The sequence below is a fragment of the Rhododendron vialii genome, chromosome 11a, assembly GCF_030253575.1.
Source record: "Rhododendron vialii isolate Sample 1 chromosome 11a, ASM3025357v1".
Classification (NCBI taxonomy): Eukaryota; Viridiplantae; Streptophyta; class Magnoliopsida; order Ericales; family Ericaceae; genus Rhododendron; species Rhododendron vialii.
In genome coordinates, this window is record NC_080567.1 from 2,075,867 (window position 1) to 2,093,231 (window position 17,365).

Sequence of the window (17,365 nt, forward strand, 5' to 3'; positions counted from 1 at the left end):
TAAAAAGTCCAAACTTTCCATAGCATTTTTTCGACTGCTGTTGTTGACATACCTTCCATAGCAGTCTTAGCACGCTATATTTGGCTTACTTTCCATAGCATTTTCGACATGATGTGTTCGATATATACTTTTAATAGTATTTTTTGCACGCTTTGTTTGAGACCATATCACCTGCTGCAATATATCCCGAATACTCTCAATAATAATGAATCATTGATATGATTCCAACTAAGCTCAAAGAAAAAGAACTGGATAATCTAATTAATACCCATTCAGTAGCAATACAGTCACAACATTCCATACAAAATCAAAAAGAAAATTGTACTTCATCAACATCAGGTACTATACATGTTAACTTAAAAATGAAGGAAATTCAGTTGACTTCAAGCCCACCCTTAAACATATATACCCCAAAAGTGGACTACAAGGCTTGACGGTGAGAAGCCAGTAAATGTGTCAAGGAAAAGGCTTGAGCAATGCCCGGCTGACACTGGCACATGATCATATCTCCATCTTGAGCGAAAGTCACAAAACACCAATCTTGTCTTTCAACCCAGAGTCGACCTACACGTACAAGATGAAAACGTTTCAATTTGAATGAACAAATTTCAAACTAATCAATTTTATAAACAGAGAAACCGAATGCATTCCTTCTCAATATGTGGATGTAATAAAAAATGAATTACCCTCATGTCGAGTCCATAATAACTTTGTCAGCCAAGCAACAATAGTTCCAACAGATTCTTCAACATAAACCATGTCATGTCACTCACTACTCCACAAAAATACTTCCGGTTTCTTTACAACATCCACCCAAACTACCATTGCGCTAGGATAGATAAGTACATGACCACGGGTATGTGCATCACTAAAAGACCAACGTCCACTTGTTGCATTTAGGGTTATTGTTAACGCTCTTTATCAACAAGGCACCACATACACACGCACATTATACCGGAAAAAAAAACAAGGCAACACACACACACACAAAAACAACGTAAGTGAAGTTGCATACTTTTTGGATCAGTGAAGAAAAATAGCATATCACATGGAGGCACACTTGGAACAAGAAATAACATATCAGGACAAGGCACACTTCGAACCAAAACCATTAAGAAAAAAAAAAAAAAAGGCAGATAAGTTACTTACACCAAAATGCACTTACCTTGAATTTTTCACTTGTCTTTTCCATCCCAAAATCTTCCTATCATGCAGTGATTTGATGGATTAAGGCTGTACTAAGTGTGCCTATACAGCAAACAACATCAGAAAGAGAAAAAAAACAGTAGAAACCAGCAGGACACAGCAGCATATACAACAAACAACAACAACAACAACAACAACAACAAGGACAGCTACAAAAATATCCGCAAAAACACCAAACCAAGCTGAACATAACATTCTTTAATCTTTGAAGAGAATGAAAGAATTTTCAGGAATAAAGAGGAGTGGGATGAACATGGTGCACATACTGAGTCTAAAGCACGAATATTATATATAGTATTCACAAACATAGAATACCAATTGCAGAAACCATCACTAAACCATTCTGAAGCATCACATAATGAGTCTAAAGCACCCTTTCAATCAGTAATGATCAGTAATGAGTAGTTAGGGAAGAGGACGAATTCCAAGGAAATAGATAAAGCTCTATATTAATGAAAAACAAGAGGTTAAAAAAAGTGTATGTTGTATCTTTAGCACCGTCATCCCTAGACAGATTTTGAAATTTTTTATCATTAAATCTTTCAGGAAATTTGAAATGATCAACTCACTTTTGCTTTTCAAGGGAATACCGGAATACAAAATCAGGTTACAGCCAACAAGCTTAATTGTTATGTCCGCATTGTTGTCTCACCTTGATAATAATTTTTTTACACAAAGTATAAATCCCGGTTACTCAGTATCAGGAGAACATGTCTTGAGCATTAGTAGTGGAAGCCACAATATTATGCAGCTTAAACTAATGAAAACCAAGAATAAACCTATTTAACTCCTGTACAATAATTACTATAGTGCTTACGCAATACAATTTCATATCATATTAGTATGTCACTGTTTTTCTCTTCCGAAATTTCAACTTTTCTTCTAACTCATGCAGGTGTCAAAACCATTTTAGTTTTATAGAGCAGATAGTTAAATACCTAGATAAGAAACGCATGAGTACCCAGCATACGAGTCTCAGTGAGCAAAATACAACTTTTGGAAGGCTATAAAACCAAAGATACAACATAGAGGTCAAAGAAAAATAAGAAAACAGCTCTGATAAATGACATTTGGTCAGCTTAGACGTTTGATGGAAATCTGTCATGATGGAATTGAAAGGTGTGTTCAAAAGTAGAACATACCTCTATAGGGGAGAGTAAAATTCAAGTTAAGCCTGCCATCCTTTGCAAGCTGTCACTGCACCCTCAAGCACATTCCAATCAAGCCCGCCATCCTCTGCAAGCTGAATCATAAGATGTGAGAAAAAGATTGGAAACAAAAATTCAGAAAAATAAAAACTGCTACAAAGAAAACTTACCAGGTGACATGATCTCCCGAGGAGATATTCAAAGCTGAAACAACAGCACCAGATGTCACATTGATCCCATATATCTGATTGACAAAAGCAAAGGAAATTGAAGGACAACTATTCAAAGTTGAAATTGATAATTCAACATATCTAAAAACTGCTGCTGGGATTTACAAGAAGAAAATAAGTAACATTACATGTAAATATCCATCGGTGAATTTTTGGATGTATTAATGTGCTTAGTACTGAAAGTTGAAATGAAAGCTATAGACAACCAGATGACCCTTTCACTTTCAAACATGTTTCCTTACACCTTTCGTACAGATAAATCAAGCACTCTGCAATAGAGTGAACCATTAAATTGTGTTGCATGCCATCTTATTGAAAACCATATATTTTGAAAGGAAAGTGAAAGTGGTGGATAATTGTTTGCTCTCACGACATCCATAAAAAGCTAGTTGCTAATGAAATATAAGGAGAAAGGACTATATTTTGAAGCTCATCAACTGATCAAAGAGACAAAGTCCCTTTTTTTCACCTAATCAAAGTGAACTGAAGTATAATCATACTAAATCCTTCCAAAATTGGGAATAGTGTGGAATTTAGGATAATCACTTATGATTCTAATGTTCAAGATTGGTAAAGGACGAAATAATAGGACTGAGGCAAAAGATATATTCCTTATTGTAAGGTTTTTTAGGACTGAAATTCGTTAGTATCTTAATCAATACAACTCAAAAAGATAGACATCAACAAGATAAGACTAATGGGCTAACATTGTTCAGGTTTGTTTTTTGCAAGTACAAGTTTGCATCTCACCATGAGTCCATGAGAAGGTGGAAAATGAGATGGAAATTATGCTATGAAGGGTCCTCAATCCAACAGGAAAACCTTCAAGCTTTGCAATATTTTTGTTTCAAAAGTATGCCTAATTAACCAAGAAATACAACAACGATTAACCACTACAAGACATTTATGAGCAATCATACTAATCTTTTCCTTCATCAGTTCATCACTAGATAGTTAAACAAGTACTCTAGAGCTTGATATTAAATAACACAGTACATACCTATCTCAAATTTGAAAACACAGTACATACACATACAAAAAAAAAATCCATCAAACACATATATCTATTACTACATAGCCAAATAGAAAATTTGATCAAACAAAAGAAACATAAGAAGCCAAGTCTCTACAACTAAGAGTACCACACTTTCAACATATTAACTAGGCAACAAATTCTTATAGCAATCAGTTCTTTCCGAACTATCATCCACCTCTTTAACTTCAAACTGCGATATCACAGTTTCATAGTTTACTAAAATGTCTATTTGGGCAGCCAATTCTAGCTTCAAAACAGGACCCACATCGTCAACAACACAATTGGGGTTGGCTACATAAATATGTTTCCTCTTCTGAGCTCTTTCAAGAAAATCGTGCCCTGTAACAGCCAACAAACCTAAATCCTTTTGAACTACCACCTTTACATTCAATTTTGGTCTACCTTTCCCCTTGATCCTACCCTCTACCATCACCACATCACCCCTCTTAAGACATGTCCGAACCACCTCTGTTGTCTCTCATCTTATCTTCTATTGGTGCTATTCCTACCATCCCGTGAAGGTTTACATGGGCATAACATATTTGCACAAATAAACAATTGATCTAGAGTTTGGCGTACATACACATCAGACTTAAGACGAAGTTGTTTCTGGGGCAGAATAACCTGGACTGAGTGAGCATCATGGGTGTGAGGGATGGGATGACTCATAATGCATATAGCACGAGCTACTTCCCCAACCTTCTTTACCTGTCACAGTAAACAGTAGGTCCCTTGAAGATTAATTGAAACCATTCAAATTCAACATTCTCATGCTACTATAATAATTCCAAAGGGTTGGCCTGGTGGTCATGGCCTTGGATTTTGGAGTTTGCTCCTTCCTAAGGTCTTAAGTTTGAAAGGTGTTCACAAAAAAACATTCTCCTGCTACTGATTCAAGGTTCCTTGACGATTAATCACCTTGCTAGGCAAATTTGAAGGATCACAAACTACTTTTTTGCATTTTGCAGTTTCTCCTTCCGATGTCACTCCAAAGGCTTTTCCATTAGAATCAAATTCCACCTGTCATGGGCGACATCAGACATCAGCGAACTCGATGTTGAAAAACTGTGGAATAACTTGATTAGCTTATTCAACCAAAAAACAAAACTTAATTAGCTTAACTACAATGCAATAATAGTTTTAGTCCTTCTATATTGGTTCTATTAACTTACGCATAAAAGATATATGTGTGGGATCGGTGGTCTTCCCGTTCATAGACGTACTACATGTATGTACAGAAACCCCAAGGGTTGATCAATTAGTTACCTGATGAGGCCATCTATGTCCATTGTTGTGAACCAATTGACTGCCATTGTCTAAATGTTCAACTATAACTCCTTCCAAACTTTGAAATCAAGAACAAAAACAAAGAAAAATGAGTCCATGTTTTATGTGAGAAAACCATGAATAAGAAGAATCAATGCATAATGGAAACCTTGCTTCCCTTGCCAAACAACAATAAGCTAACCAACAATGTTTTTGCACTTATGTTCAACAATGTTTGTGCTAACCAAAGTCAAAACTAAACTATTACTCCAATAAGCTAGGTGTCATTTATCTAAAGTTCAAACTTCTGATTTTAAAAGTGCACATATTCTAGCTGATTATTTTCCCCAATCACTAGTAAACTTCTTGTTTGCTGGCCATTGAAGTGGGCATTTATACAAAGGGTTGTTAAAAGGCCTAACTTATATTCTGAGAATTAGGACTCTCTAATATCTACCTAACCTTTATGGCTCAATAGGTAGGGCAATCAACCTATGGGGAAAGAAAAAATAGGAATCTGAAGCAATTTTTTTCCCTATACAAAACTATGCTAGATGGTCATTTTTCAAATAATTCACCAATTTGTTATAGCATGAGAAAATCAATTATGAATTGATAAGAAAAAGCATGAAATTAGGAACCAATAAGAAAAAGCCCCAATTACTTATCGAAAATAGAAACGTAAAGGCCCAATTATCACAACCATTCACTGTCTCGCCACCACTCAATTACCACTGGTTCCCTCCTCCCTACAAGGAGCAACATTCTTGTATTTGAACACATGTAGGAGGATGAAAACAATTGATGCTTTCTGATCAACTGGTTTGCAACGGCTTTCTCGTGCCTCTTCACTGGAACCCTAATTCGTCGTCGGAACCCTAATCTGCAAAATAGACAGGGGGTGAGCGCACCTCTGCCTCTCGTGGCAAAGGCCCTCCGATGCCAAAGTTAGTATCACGTACTAGCAGTTAAAACCCTAATTATCAGTAGGAAAGCAAGAATGCCAAGTATTGCGTACCTTTTACCTCTAGGTTTACCTCTTATTTATAGATTTGCGTATGCTTGCTGGCCAAGCATCCGTGTTGCCCTAGGATTCCTAACTCGTATAGGAATCCCAGGATATCAAGGATTCTCGTTTCCTTTATCAGTTCATTACCTTAATCCTTGTAGGACTCTTTTCCATAACAAGCCGAACATCTCATACTCGTTGGGTATCTTTATCAGATCCTATATTCTCGGGATCTTATTCCTTAACGGAATACTATTGTTTCTAGACTCTTCCAGAATGTTCGTTATGCTCCAATACTTGACTGAAGTTCTTTCTTTTGTTCGGCCATCTTGTTGCCGAACAGACGGCTTGGACCATTGACTTCTCATGTCACTGGTCCATCTTGCCGAACATTTGTTTAGCATGATGACTATCCTGCCTATATTCAAACTATGGTCCCACATACCATTTGCATTGCTTTTTAACCCGTGATCCCTCATATCACGTGCTTGGTTCTTTGCTTCATCTGTTCGGCTGTTTATAACCGAACAGTCTGCTTTGGACCATCTATTTCACATGTAACTTGGCCCTTAGTTTGCCGAACAGACAGCATGGATCAATGACTTCTCATATCATTGGTCCATATTGTTGTTCACTATATTGCCCGGCGGTAAGTCCTGTCATACTTACCACGTGCTCCCGAATATCACGTGTTCGGCAACTAAATGTATGGGTTCGGGAATACCTCCCTACAATTGCTCCCCGGCTTCATCTATTTACCACTGTTCGGGGGCAATATATGATGCTTAGAAACAGAATTTTATTTAGACCAGACTCTTCTGATCCCGTGCAGTCATAATTTCAATATGTCATTGATGCCTTTTGGCGCCTCTGTCATTATACCATTTCGGGGTAATGACTCCACGTGGCACGTATCGTATGCCTATCATTAATTTCGAACTGACGTTCTATGAAACAGTGTCAGAACGAACTCTGCTTTCCGTTACTTTATCCTGTAACGGCGTAAGAGGAGACGCTTCGTCTCTGTTTCTTACCCTTAAACCCCAGAAAAGGGCTTATTTTGGGTTTCTCACCCAAAACTTCAAACTCGCTCCTTCTCTCTCTAGAAACCAGGTAAAAACATCCCGCCATCCGCCATCGCCGCCGTCTGCAAATTTGATTGCACTCTAGGGAATCGTTACATTATTCTTGTAAGATTCTCGTTCTCACTCCATTTCGTCTGCTTAGGTTTCCCTCTGAGATCTCACTCTCAGATTCGTGGGCTGTTTTTAGGGTTTCTATTCGTTCCCATTTCCAGTTTTTTTCTTCTTTATAGAATATACTCATGGCTGATGATAATGATCACCCTCCTAGACCCAGTAAATTTAGGAAACTCTGTGAAACCTCAACTGCCATGGCGGCATTTAGGTCTGAGTATAGCATCCCTGATAATGTGGGGCTCGAACTTGCCCCTTTAGGAGTAGATAGGGATGGTGGCTCCTGGGATAGAATGTGCATCCCTATCGTGGCCATCGTCGAAGGTGGAGTCCGATTTCCCCTTCACCCACTACTCCGCCAGATCCTAAACTGGTATCGTCTCACCCTCATGCAAGTATCAACAAACGTCTTTAGGCTAATAATGGGTGTAATAGCTTTGAATAGGATTCTGGGGACCCAGTTAGGAATTTGGGACATTCAGTGGTGGTACAGTATTGTACTAAACCCTGAATATAATACCTACTATTTCAAAGTTAGAAGGGCAGAAAAGCGTCTCGTGCTCAACCTGCCAGACTCCGCTCGGGATCACGAGATTGATTTCCTTTATGTCACTGGAGCCTTTGAGCCACTAGGAGAGGATGGCCAAGTGCTAGGGCTCCATTGCCCCCACATATGTGGTTATCCACGTATGCTCTTGCTTTTTATCTTTTGCAATTTCTTCATTTACTGATTTCTCGTAGCTTTCTATGTGCCTAATTTTGGTTTTATAACTCCAATCTTGCAGCTGAGAACGTTAACAAACGTCCTAGACGTGAGCCGAGCTACGTCCGAACAGAGGACATAAACAGGATCCTAAAATACACAGGAGAACCAGGTACCCGAACAGCTGGTCGGGGTCGAGACGCTGATATACTGCTGGGATACGATCCTTCGTACAGAGGGGTCATCGACAGAAGACTTGCCCACCCCAGCACTTGTGCTGCGTCTACATCTACTGCTCCCCAACCACACAACTCAAGGCTTCAAGCTGGTGTCACTCTTGCCGGTCAGTCAGGCGAAATTGCTATTCCTGACGGTATACCTCAAACACGTGTGGTACTCAGAAGATCTGGTCGTAGGCAAGTCATTGCCGAACAACAACCCGTTCCTCTCCAAATTACCAGTCAGTCGTCCTCATCCGGATATTCTTGACCATCTCCAACCCCAGGTACGATGACGCACCAACCCATTAACCTCAGTTCTTTACTCACTGTCTCCTCATGGGGACGTGGCGCTACCAATAGGGTAGCATCAACTGGCGCCCCTCCCCCACGTTCACGTCGCAATAGGGGGGGATCCGCAAGATCGTCATCGTCTCCTCGGGAACAAGATAGCCCTATTGAGGCTACTGATGCTCATTGGGACAAACGTCCCAGGAGCGAAGAAACTGGAGACGCCCTTACCCAAACCACTACTTTAGTCCAACAACCCCCTTCTTCGAGTACTCCAGTGCTTCCTGAAAGCTGGACCCCCAATCTTATTAGGGGCGATCGGCCTGTTCACATTGGGGACAGTGCCAGCTCTTCGAAAACAACACTCGCCCTTGCCCAAGGTCTACTGCTTCCTGTAGACATGCAGAAGGAATCTGAGGCTGCGCCTGATCGGCTTGTCTCCACTGGACTCGTCAGTGGTATCAAGGTAATGTGACTTAATCTTTTCATATAAGTCTTTATGTATATTTCATATACCACATATCATATATTGCTACACCCGTCACTTACCACTCGATGGTTTTGCCAGTTTATTCAAAAAATGGTCACACTGGGCCAGAAGTTCCAGGATGCAGATAACGAAAGGATCTCGCTACTGAACAACAACACAAGACTGCTTCGGACAGTTGCTCGTTTGGAAAGAGAGAGGGACAAAGCCAAAGCTGACTTTGAAGGAGCTAAAGGCAAGCTGGAGATTGCTGAGGAGGGCCTGAATCAGGCATTGTTGGAGATCGATAACACCAAAAAAGCCTCCTATGAAGAAGGGTACATGAAGGGTTTTGACGCCACAACAACAAGCTACGTCGAACAGATGCCAGCTATACATGTAACGCCCCGAATTTTGGGTACGTTAAAAGGACATTTTATTGATAACATCAAATGGAGTCTGACTCTTATTACAACAAAACTCCTACAAGAGTTCAATATTTACAAAAAATGAAGGGGGTTCTACGGTTCCGAACTACAGCTCTTCAACTCCTCCATTCTTGCCAGCTCCTCAGCTCCAAAAGCCTCCACGGTGAACTGCTTATCCTGATTATCTACAAAATCTGACACATTATACCAGCGTCACCACCGATATAATATGTTAGGGTCACCAAAAAGGCAACACCGTGAGCTACAAAGCTCAGAAGAGTAATCCCATACCCGCTAACCCATAACTTACAAACAAAGCTATAATACAACATCAATTTCCACATGATAAGTATATACACAGTTAATCAATGACACATCCACATTCATTAATCAACTATCGTTGATGTCCAAGAGTTTCGTGTTTCTCCTACGTGACTCATCGTAGACCGTGTCAACATTTTCATTTACAAAACAATATTTCAAAAACCATTTGTTTAACACAAAACATTTGCATTGGCTCCGTACTGCGGATAACCAAGCTACACACCCAACCTCGGTTCCGCCGTTCTGGACTCCCGAGTATCCTCACAATGGTTCCGCCGTCCCGGGTTCCCATTGGCACACAAAAATATTTGCATTGGCTCCGTACCGCGGATAACCAAGCTACACACCCAACCTCGGTTCCGCCGTTCTGGACTCCCGAGTATCCTCACAATGGTTCCGCCGTCCCGGGTTCCCATTGGCACACAAAAATATTTGCATTGGCTCCGTACCGCAGATAACCAAGCTACACACCCAACCTCGGTTCCGCCGTTCCGGACTCCCGAGTATCCTCACAATGGTTCCGCCGTCCCGGGTTCCCATTGGCACACAAAAATATTTGCATTGGCTCCGTACCGCGGATAACCAAGCTATACCTCACCATGGTTCCGCTGCTCCGGATTCCCATGGGAACGCACACAACCTCACAATGGTTCCGTTTTTCCCGGATTTCCATTGGAACACACACCACACAATGGGCAAGTCCGGCCACATTGCGGTTTTCAAAACATTTCAAAAATAGTTCATTTAACTCACCCAACCTCGGTTCCGCCGTTCCGGACTCCCGAGTATCCTCACAATGGTTCCGCCGTTCCGGACTCCCGAGTATCCTCACAATGGTTCCGCCGTTCCGGGTTCCCATTGGCACACAACACACACACACATAATGCCCCACAAAACTGGTCATTATGTAGTTTCAAAAATATTTTCTTCCTCGAAAAATATTTCCTTTCATTACTCACACCCTAGGTGTCATATTTCTACTTTCTCGATTCTAATGTCTCGTTACATGCATAGACTCCGCGGTAGGACAAACGTAAGCATGAAACATACTAACAAGATCATCCAATTCTATATTACTTATCACGCTCAATTACTACTTATAGCATAACGCCACATATACGGACGCCTTTGGAGTGTATCACTTATGCTTTATTCAAAGCACAACGCCACATGTACGGACGTCTTTAGAGTGAAATCACTTATGCTTTATCACACCACAAGTAATACAAGCAACTTATATATACATACTCATAATCATCTTAAAGATTAAAATACAAATACTTCTAAACAAACGATAAGTACGTAAATAAAGATAACCTACTTTATACTTGAGTAAGTAAATAAATAGGAAGTAAGTAAGGATTTCCTTACTTTCTAACATACGGTTCTATACGTAGAGTTAGGGAACAAGGGGTTCTACTTTATACGTAGGGAAGTGAGTAGAGGTATTCTACTTATACGTTCCAACATACGGTTCTACGTTATACGTTGAGTTAGTGGACGAAGGACTCTACTTATACGTAGGGAAGTTAGTAGAGGTATTCTACCTTACTTCTTGGAGGTAGGGCGGCTACGGAAGGTTAGTCGGCGGTCGGAAAGTACATCGGTGGTCGGGCGGAGTAACTTCCTACGGTGGTCTCCGGTAGCTTCGAAAGAGAATGGTTTCTCTCGAAACTTCTACTTGACTATTACTACTACTACTTTTGGATCGAAGGGGTGGTCGAGTGGCCGTTTAGTGGCGGCTTTGGATGAGTTTCTTGAAGAACACAAGAAGAACTCAAGAACAAAGGAAGAACAAAAGAAAGAACAAGAATTTCTAGAGATAAGTTGGAGCAATGAGAAGGTGTGAGTTGAATGGCAAACATGGGGTGCTATTTATAGGCAAAATTCTTGGCTCTTCCTCTCTCTCTATGGCCGGCCCTCTCTCTCTCTATATCTCCCATGGATTTTGCTCCATTAAGTCATCAAATCACCTCACATGACAAGCCATGCCTTGTCCAATCCAAATCTTAGGTGTAAGGCTATGTAATCAACTAAGATCTTAGGCTTTTTAGGTGAATCTAGGTAATTATAATCTAGGTTTAGCTTGTAGTCAAGGTCTAAGGCTAATAAAGGCTAGGATTGTGTCATAATAGTCCATCATAGGTTGTCATTAGGCATAAAAAGACTAAGGCCTAATAAGGTAGCTTGCAAGGCTAGGTTTAGTCCTTGGATTGGACTATGGGAGATTTGTTGCAAGGAAAGGAGACAAGGGGTACAAGATTTGGGTACTAAACAAATCATAAGTACAATGGAGAGTTATGTTTGGTTAGGAGAAAGATTCTCCAAGGATGAACAAAGATCAAGGAAAGATCAAGCATGGTACAACCAACCTTCCTTTCTCCTTCCTCCTCTCTCTCTCTCTCTCTCTCTCTCTAGTACACACACACACACATAAATACATATATATATATATATATAAATATATGCAAGAAAGAATAAAAAAGGTACAAAGTACAAGATTAAAGAAATCCAATTTTAGGCACATGTTGATTTAAACAAATAAACTAGTGTACTCTAGGAAGATCAACTCCCCAATAAATAAATTCAATTGGGTACAAAACCCCAATACAAAATAATAAAAAGGTACTTAGGAGAATATTAGGCCTTAAAGGCTACTAAGGGTAATAAGTACTTTAATAACAAAATATGGGTACTTCATCACATGGGCAATAAGGAAAAAATGATTAGTTTAATAAGCCCATGTACTTGGTGAAAGAATAACTCTATTACCCAATGGATAATAAATACCCTAACTTTTATTATCCAATGGACAATAATAACTAGGGAACTTTTATAGTAAAATAATCAAGGAGTACTTTTAAGCATGTGACAAAAGCCCTATATTAAATATAGGTGTGGTACCAAGTACCCCAATTAAATAAAAAGACTAGGATTCTTTCCATTAAAATAATAATAAAGTACAAGTCAAATCAACTTTATTGGAAGGTTCCCTAGTCACATCGGTACTTTATTTGGTCAAAAGACTCTATTATCCAAGGGTCACTAACTTCCCTAACGGTTATTACCCAATGGTTAATAATTTCCCTTGCGGTTAATAACCATTGGACAAAAGAGTACAAGTACCTTTTATTTTAAAATATGAATTTTGAAAGACTACATGTACTTTCATAATAAAAAATTTATTATCCAATGGACAAAAATTACCCTTGTGGTTATTATCCAATGGATAATGGAGGGGTGGGAGAATCCCCAATAAACAAAGAATAAATGTACTTTGCACACCATTAAAATACTATATCCTTGTACTTATCAAAATATTTTAAAAGAAAGCCTATTGTCCAATGGATAAAAATTACCCTAACCATTATGGACCAATGGGTAAAAGCAAAAGGTTCAAAAGTTTCAAAAGGTCCAAAAGGTTCATCTAGTAACTAGGTAAGTCAGTTGCTTGGTTCCTCCAAGTAGTCGGTTGGAAACTAACTAAATTGGTCACGTAGGGTTTCTAGTCGAGAGTTTAACCAATGACCAAAAAAATCTAACTACGATGGAAATTAATAAGCAATCGTATAGCCACACAAGAGAAAAATAAGTAATTTAAATAAAATTCAAATATTTAACAAAATTTTTATTCACCAAAAATCAGGGTCGTTACAATCTATCCCCCTGAAAACAATTTCGTCCCCGAAATTGGCGCGCGACTACAGATTAGACTAGGTTGCTAAACCGATCTTGGAGTCATCGATTATCCCCCTTAAAATTAGAAGTAGGTCACCATCAATCGAATTATGCCTCTTCACTTGCTTAACGAGATGGGGTTGAAGTTGCTTCTGCCGTCGAACAGCTTGCCTCGTCGTACGCCTTTGATAAGGTCTCCACTGTAAACACTAACGCCAAAAGCAGAACTTCTACCAAATCATCATGCGGACTTGTATCCTACAGGCGTTCCTAGTACATCCTTGTTGAATCAGCTTGCTTCCTCAGTCTGTAGTGCGAAGATACGCCCTCCAGTGCCTTGCTGGATTCCCATGGGCTGTTTTCCCTTGTTTTGCCCATTCTGCTGCTGCGACGGGCCTCCAGGGTTTTGCTTCACAAAACTGGCCTGTCCAGGTTGTTGGACTTCCTGATTTCCAAAGTTCTCATTCCTTTGAAGTTAGGGGCAGTCGCACTTATAGTGACCCATAGCCTGGCAGTTGAAACACTAAACTGTCGCTATGTCTGTACCACCTCTCTTTGGTTCGTCACCTCCAGGGTTAGCAGTTCTCCAGGGTCGATTGTTCTGAGATGGGGTAAAGGGTTTGGTGGAGTAGGGTCCACGGTTATCGCTGAGGGTTTGGGTGCGGATTGGTCCACCGGCGTTGCCTGTCGCCTTCCTCCATCGAGTTTTGAAGTCAGCCTCCTCGCTTTCCAGGCGGAGAGCACGCTGAACCACACCATTATAGGTGGTAAAGGCTTGTGCCACTACGGCCCTTCGAGCGGTAGTCAGTCCCCACTCGAATCTTCTTGCCTTCTTGTCTTCAGTTGCCACAGCGGTTGGAGCGTAACGGGATAGCTCTTCAAATTTGGCCGCGTACTGGGTCACGGTCATCGTCCCTTGTTTCAGGTTCATAAATTCCTGCTCCTTGGCTAGGCGAAGGGGTGTGGGGAAGTATTTGTCGAGAAATAGCGTCTCGAACTCAGCAAAGGACATGGTGGCTACGGTATGGGTTGCCTCCATTAGATCCCACCAATGGCGGGCTTCTCCCTTCAGCTGGTAAGTGGCTAAGGCCACACGGTCTCCTTTTCGGGTGATCTCCAAGGTGTCCAGGATCACCTTGGTTTCTTTCAGCCAGGCTTCGGCCACGATAGGGTTGGTATCTCCATTGAAAGTCGGGGGTCGACATTTGCAAAACTCGTTCATCGCCCGGGTTCGGGTCGCGGGTCCATCATCGTGGTTTTGGTTTCGGCGGTTGGTGTTCAAAGCGGTTACAAGTGCTTGCACGATCTGGGCTAGGTCGGGGTTCACGTTTAGAGGGTTCTCCATTATCGTTTCCTAATCCACGGCACGTATTAACAATCTACGAGGGAAAATCGAAAGGGGGTTTTTGTTTACTAAAACAAATTTTCTTTTTGCAAATGGTCTAACTTTCAAAAGCAAAAAGTAGTTTAACAAATAGTATGCAACGGTACTCTTTAAAATAAAGTAGGTTTTTCATAGATAAGAACATCACACAACATAAGCATAGAATTACAAACATAAACATAGAGTTCTACTATAAAACAAGTAGACTTAAAACAAGATTCCTAATACAAGTTGAACATGATCCTAATCCTTAGCATCCTACATCCTGAAGGATTACAACGACTACTAGTTTTATTCTATGCACGCCTAAGCAATCTCCTTGGCTTTCACAGATCTTCTAGGGCCTCGTCCTCCTTGAGATTCTCTTCACCTAACAGATTTTCCTCCTCGGTCACCTCATTGGCGTCCTTATCACCATTAACTTCTTCCTCCTTAACTTCAACCTCAAAGTTCTCCATCGGGGGTAAAACACCAAAATATTCATGGAAAGCAGACAGGATCGGAAACATTCCCGAAAACCAGGGGTCTTCCAACTTTTGGGATGTCAGGATTTCTATGGTATTTCTGGGTTGATAGGCTTCGGCTAAAAGATCAACTAGATGTTTCATCTACAAGAAAAAGTGTCAACCTCAATTAGGAAAGTTTTAGGATAGGGTTTTGCTAATACTAAGAAAACTTTCGAGTTTCTAAGTTCCACATTCGACTCTTGATTTAAGTAATCATCCAATTGTTCGGGAATTCCCAGCTCAGCTGTACTGCCAATTTCCGTGCCTTGCTTCAATCCGAAGATTGTTTTGACAGAATTCCACCCAATTTGAGACGGTAAACTTAAACTCAATTCACGATCGTGCAACGGTCAACTTATCTCGTGGTTCTACCCATTCTACCCATGGCCGAGGTTTTGAACCTAAAGCTCTGATACCAAGTTGTAACGCCCCGAATTTTGGGTACGTTAAAAGGACATTTTATTGATAACATCAAATGGAGTCTGACTCTTATTACAACAAAACTCCTACAAGAGTTCAATATTTACAAAAAATGAAGGGGGTTCTACGGTTCCTAACTATAGCTCTTCAGCTCCTCCATTCTTGCCAGCTCCTCAGCTCTAAAAGCCTCCACGGTGAACTGCTTATCCTGATTATCTACAAAATCTGACACATTATACCAGCGTCACCACCGATATAATATGTCAGGGTCACCAAAAAGGCAACACCGTGAGCTACAAAGCTCAGCAGAGTAATCCCATACCCGCTAACCCATAACTTACAAACAAAGCTATAATACAACATCAATTTCCACATGATAAGTATATACACAGTTAATCAATGACACATCCACATTCATTAATCAACTATCGTTGGTGTCCAAGAGTTTCGTGTTTCTCCTACGCGACTCATCGTAGACCGTGTCAACATTTTCATTTACAAAACAATATTTCAAAAACCATTTGTTTAACACAAAACATTTGCATTGGCTCCGTACCGCGGATAACCAAGCTACACACCCAACCTCGGTTCCGCCGTTCCGGACTCCCGAGTATCCTCACAATGGTTCCGCCGTCCCGAGTTCCCATTGGCACACAAAAATATTTGCATTGGCTCCGTACCGCGGATAACCAAGCTACACACCCAACCTCGGTTCCGCCGTTCCGGACTCCCGAGTATCCTCACAATGGTTCCGCCGTCCCGGGTTCCCATTGGCACACAAAAATATTTGCATTGGCTCCGTACCGCGGATAACCAAGCTACACACCCAACCTCGGTTCCGCCGTTCCGGACTCCCGAGTATCCTCACAATGGTTCTGCCGTCCCGGGTTCCCATTGGCACACAAAAATATTGCATTGGCTCCGTACCACGGATAACCAAGCTACACACCCAACCTCGGTTCCGCCGTTCCGGACTCCCGAGTATCCTCACAATGGTTCCGCCGTCCCGGGTTCCCATTGGCACACAAAAATATTTGCATTGGCTCCGTACCGCGGATAACCAAGCTACACACCCAACCTCGGTTCCGCCGTTCCGGACTCCCGAGTATCCTCACAATGGTTCCGCCGTCCCGGGTTCCCATTGGCACACAAAAATATTTGCATTGGCTCCGTACCGCGGATAACCAAGCTATACCTCACCATGGTTCCGCTGCTCCGGATTCCCATGGGAACGCACACAACCTCACAATGGTTCCGTTTTTCGCGGATTTCCATTGGAACACACACCACACAATGGGCAAGTCCGGCCACATTGCGATTTTCAAAACATTTCAAAAATAGTTCATTTAACTCACCCAACCTCGGTTTCGCCGTTCCGGACTCCCGAGTATCCTCACAATGGTTCCGCCGTTCCGGGTTCCCATTGGCACACAACACACACACACATAATGCCCCACAAAACTGGTCATTATGTAGTTTCAAAAATATTTTCTTCCTCGAAAAATATTTCCTTTCATTACTCACACCCTAGGTGTCATATTTCTACTTTCTCGATTCTCGTGTCTCGTTACATGCATAGACTCCGCGGTAGGACAAACGTAAGCATGAAACATACTAACAAGATCATCCAATTCTATATTACTTATCACGCTCAATTACTACTTATAGCATAACGCCACATATACGGACGCCTTTGGAGTGTATCACTTATGCTTTATTCAAAGCACAACGCCACATGTACGGACGTCTTTGGAGTGAAATCACTTATGCTTTATCACACCACAAGTAATACAAGCAACTTATATATACATACTCATAATCATCTTAAAGATCAAAATACAAATACTTCTAAACAA

The 17,365-nt window shown here is 41.0% G+C and overlaps 1 long non-coding RNA gene across 1 annotated transcript in view; it reads right to left on the reverse strand.

Moving 5' to 3' along the window:
• Window positions 1-300: 300 nt before the first annotated feature.
• The window catches only part of LOC131308115 (uncharacterized), a 28,133-nt gene continuing 11,068 nt past the window's right edge, over window positions 301-17,365 (reverse strand). The window contains exons 2-9 of the long non-coding RNA XR_009194315.1: window positions 4,887-4,965; window positions 4,539-4,640; window positions 4,204-4,328; window positions 2,525-2,598; window positions 2,349-2,449; window positions 1,166-1,248; window positions 687-916; window positions 301-564 (exon numbers count right to left, since the gene is read on the reverse strand). This is a non-coding gene — a long non-coding RNA (uncharacterized LOC131308115). The remainder of the gene's footprint in view (window positions 565-686; window positions 917-1,165; window positions 1,249-2,348; window positions 2,450-2,524; window positions 2,599-4,203; window positions 4,329-4,538; window positions 4,641-4,886; window positions 4,966-17,365) is intronic.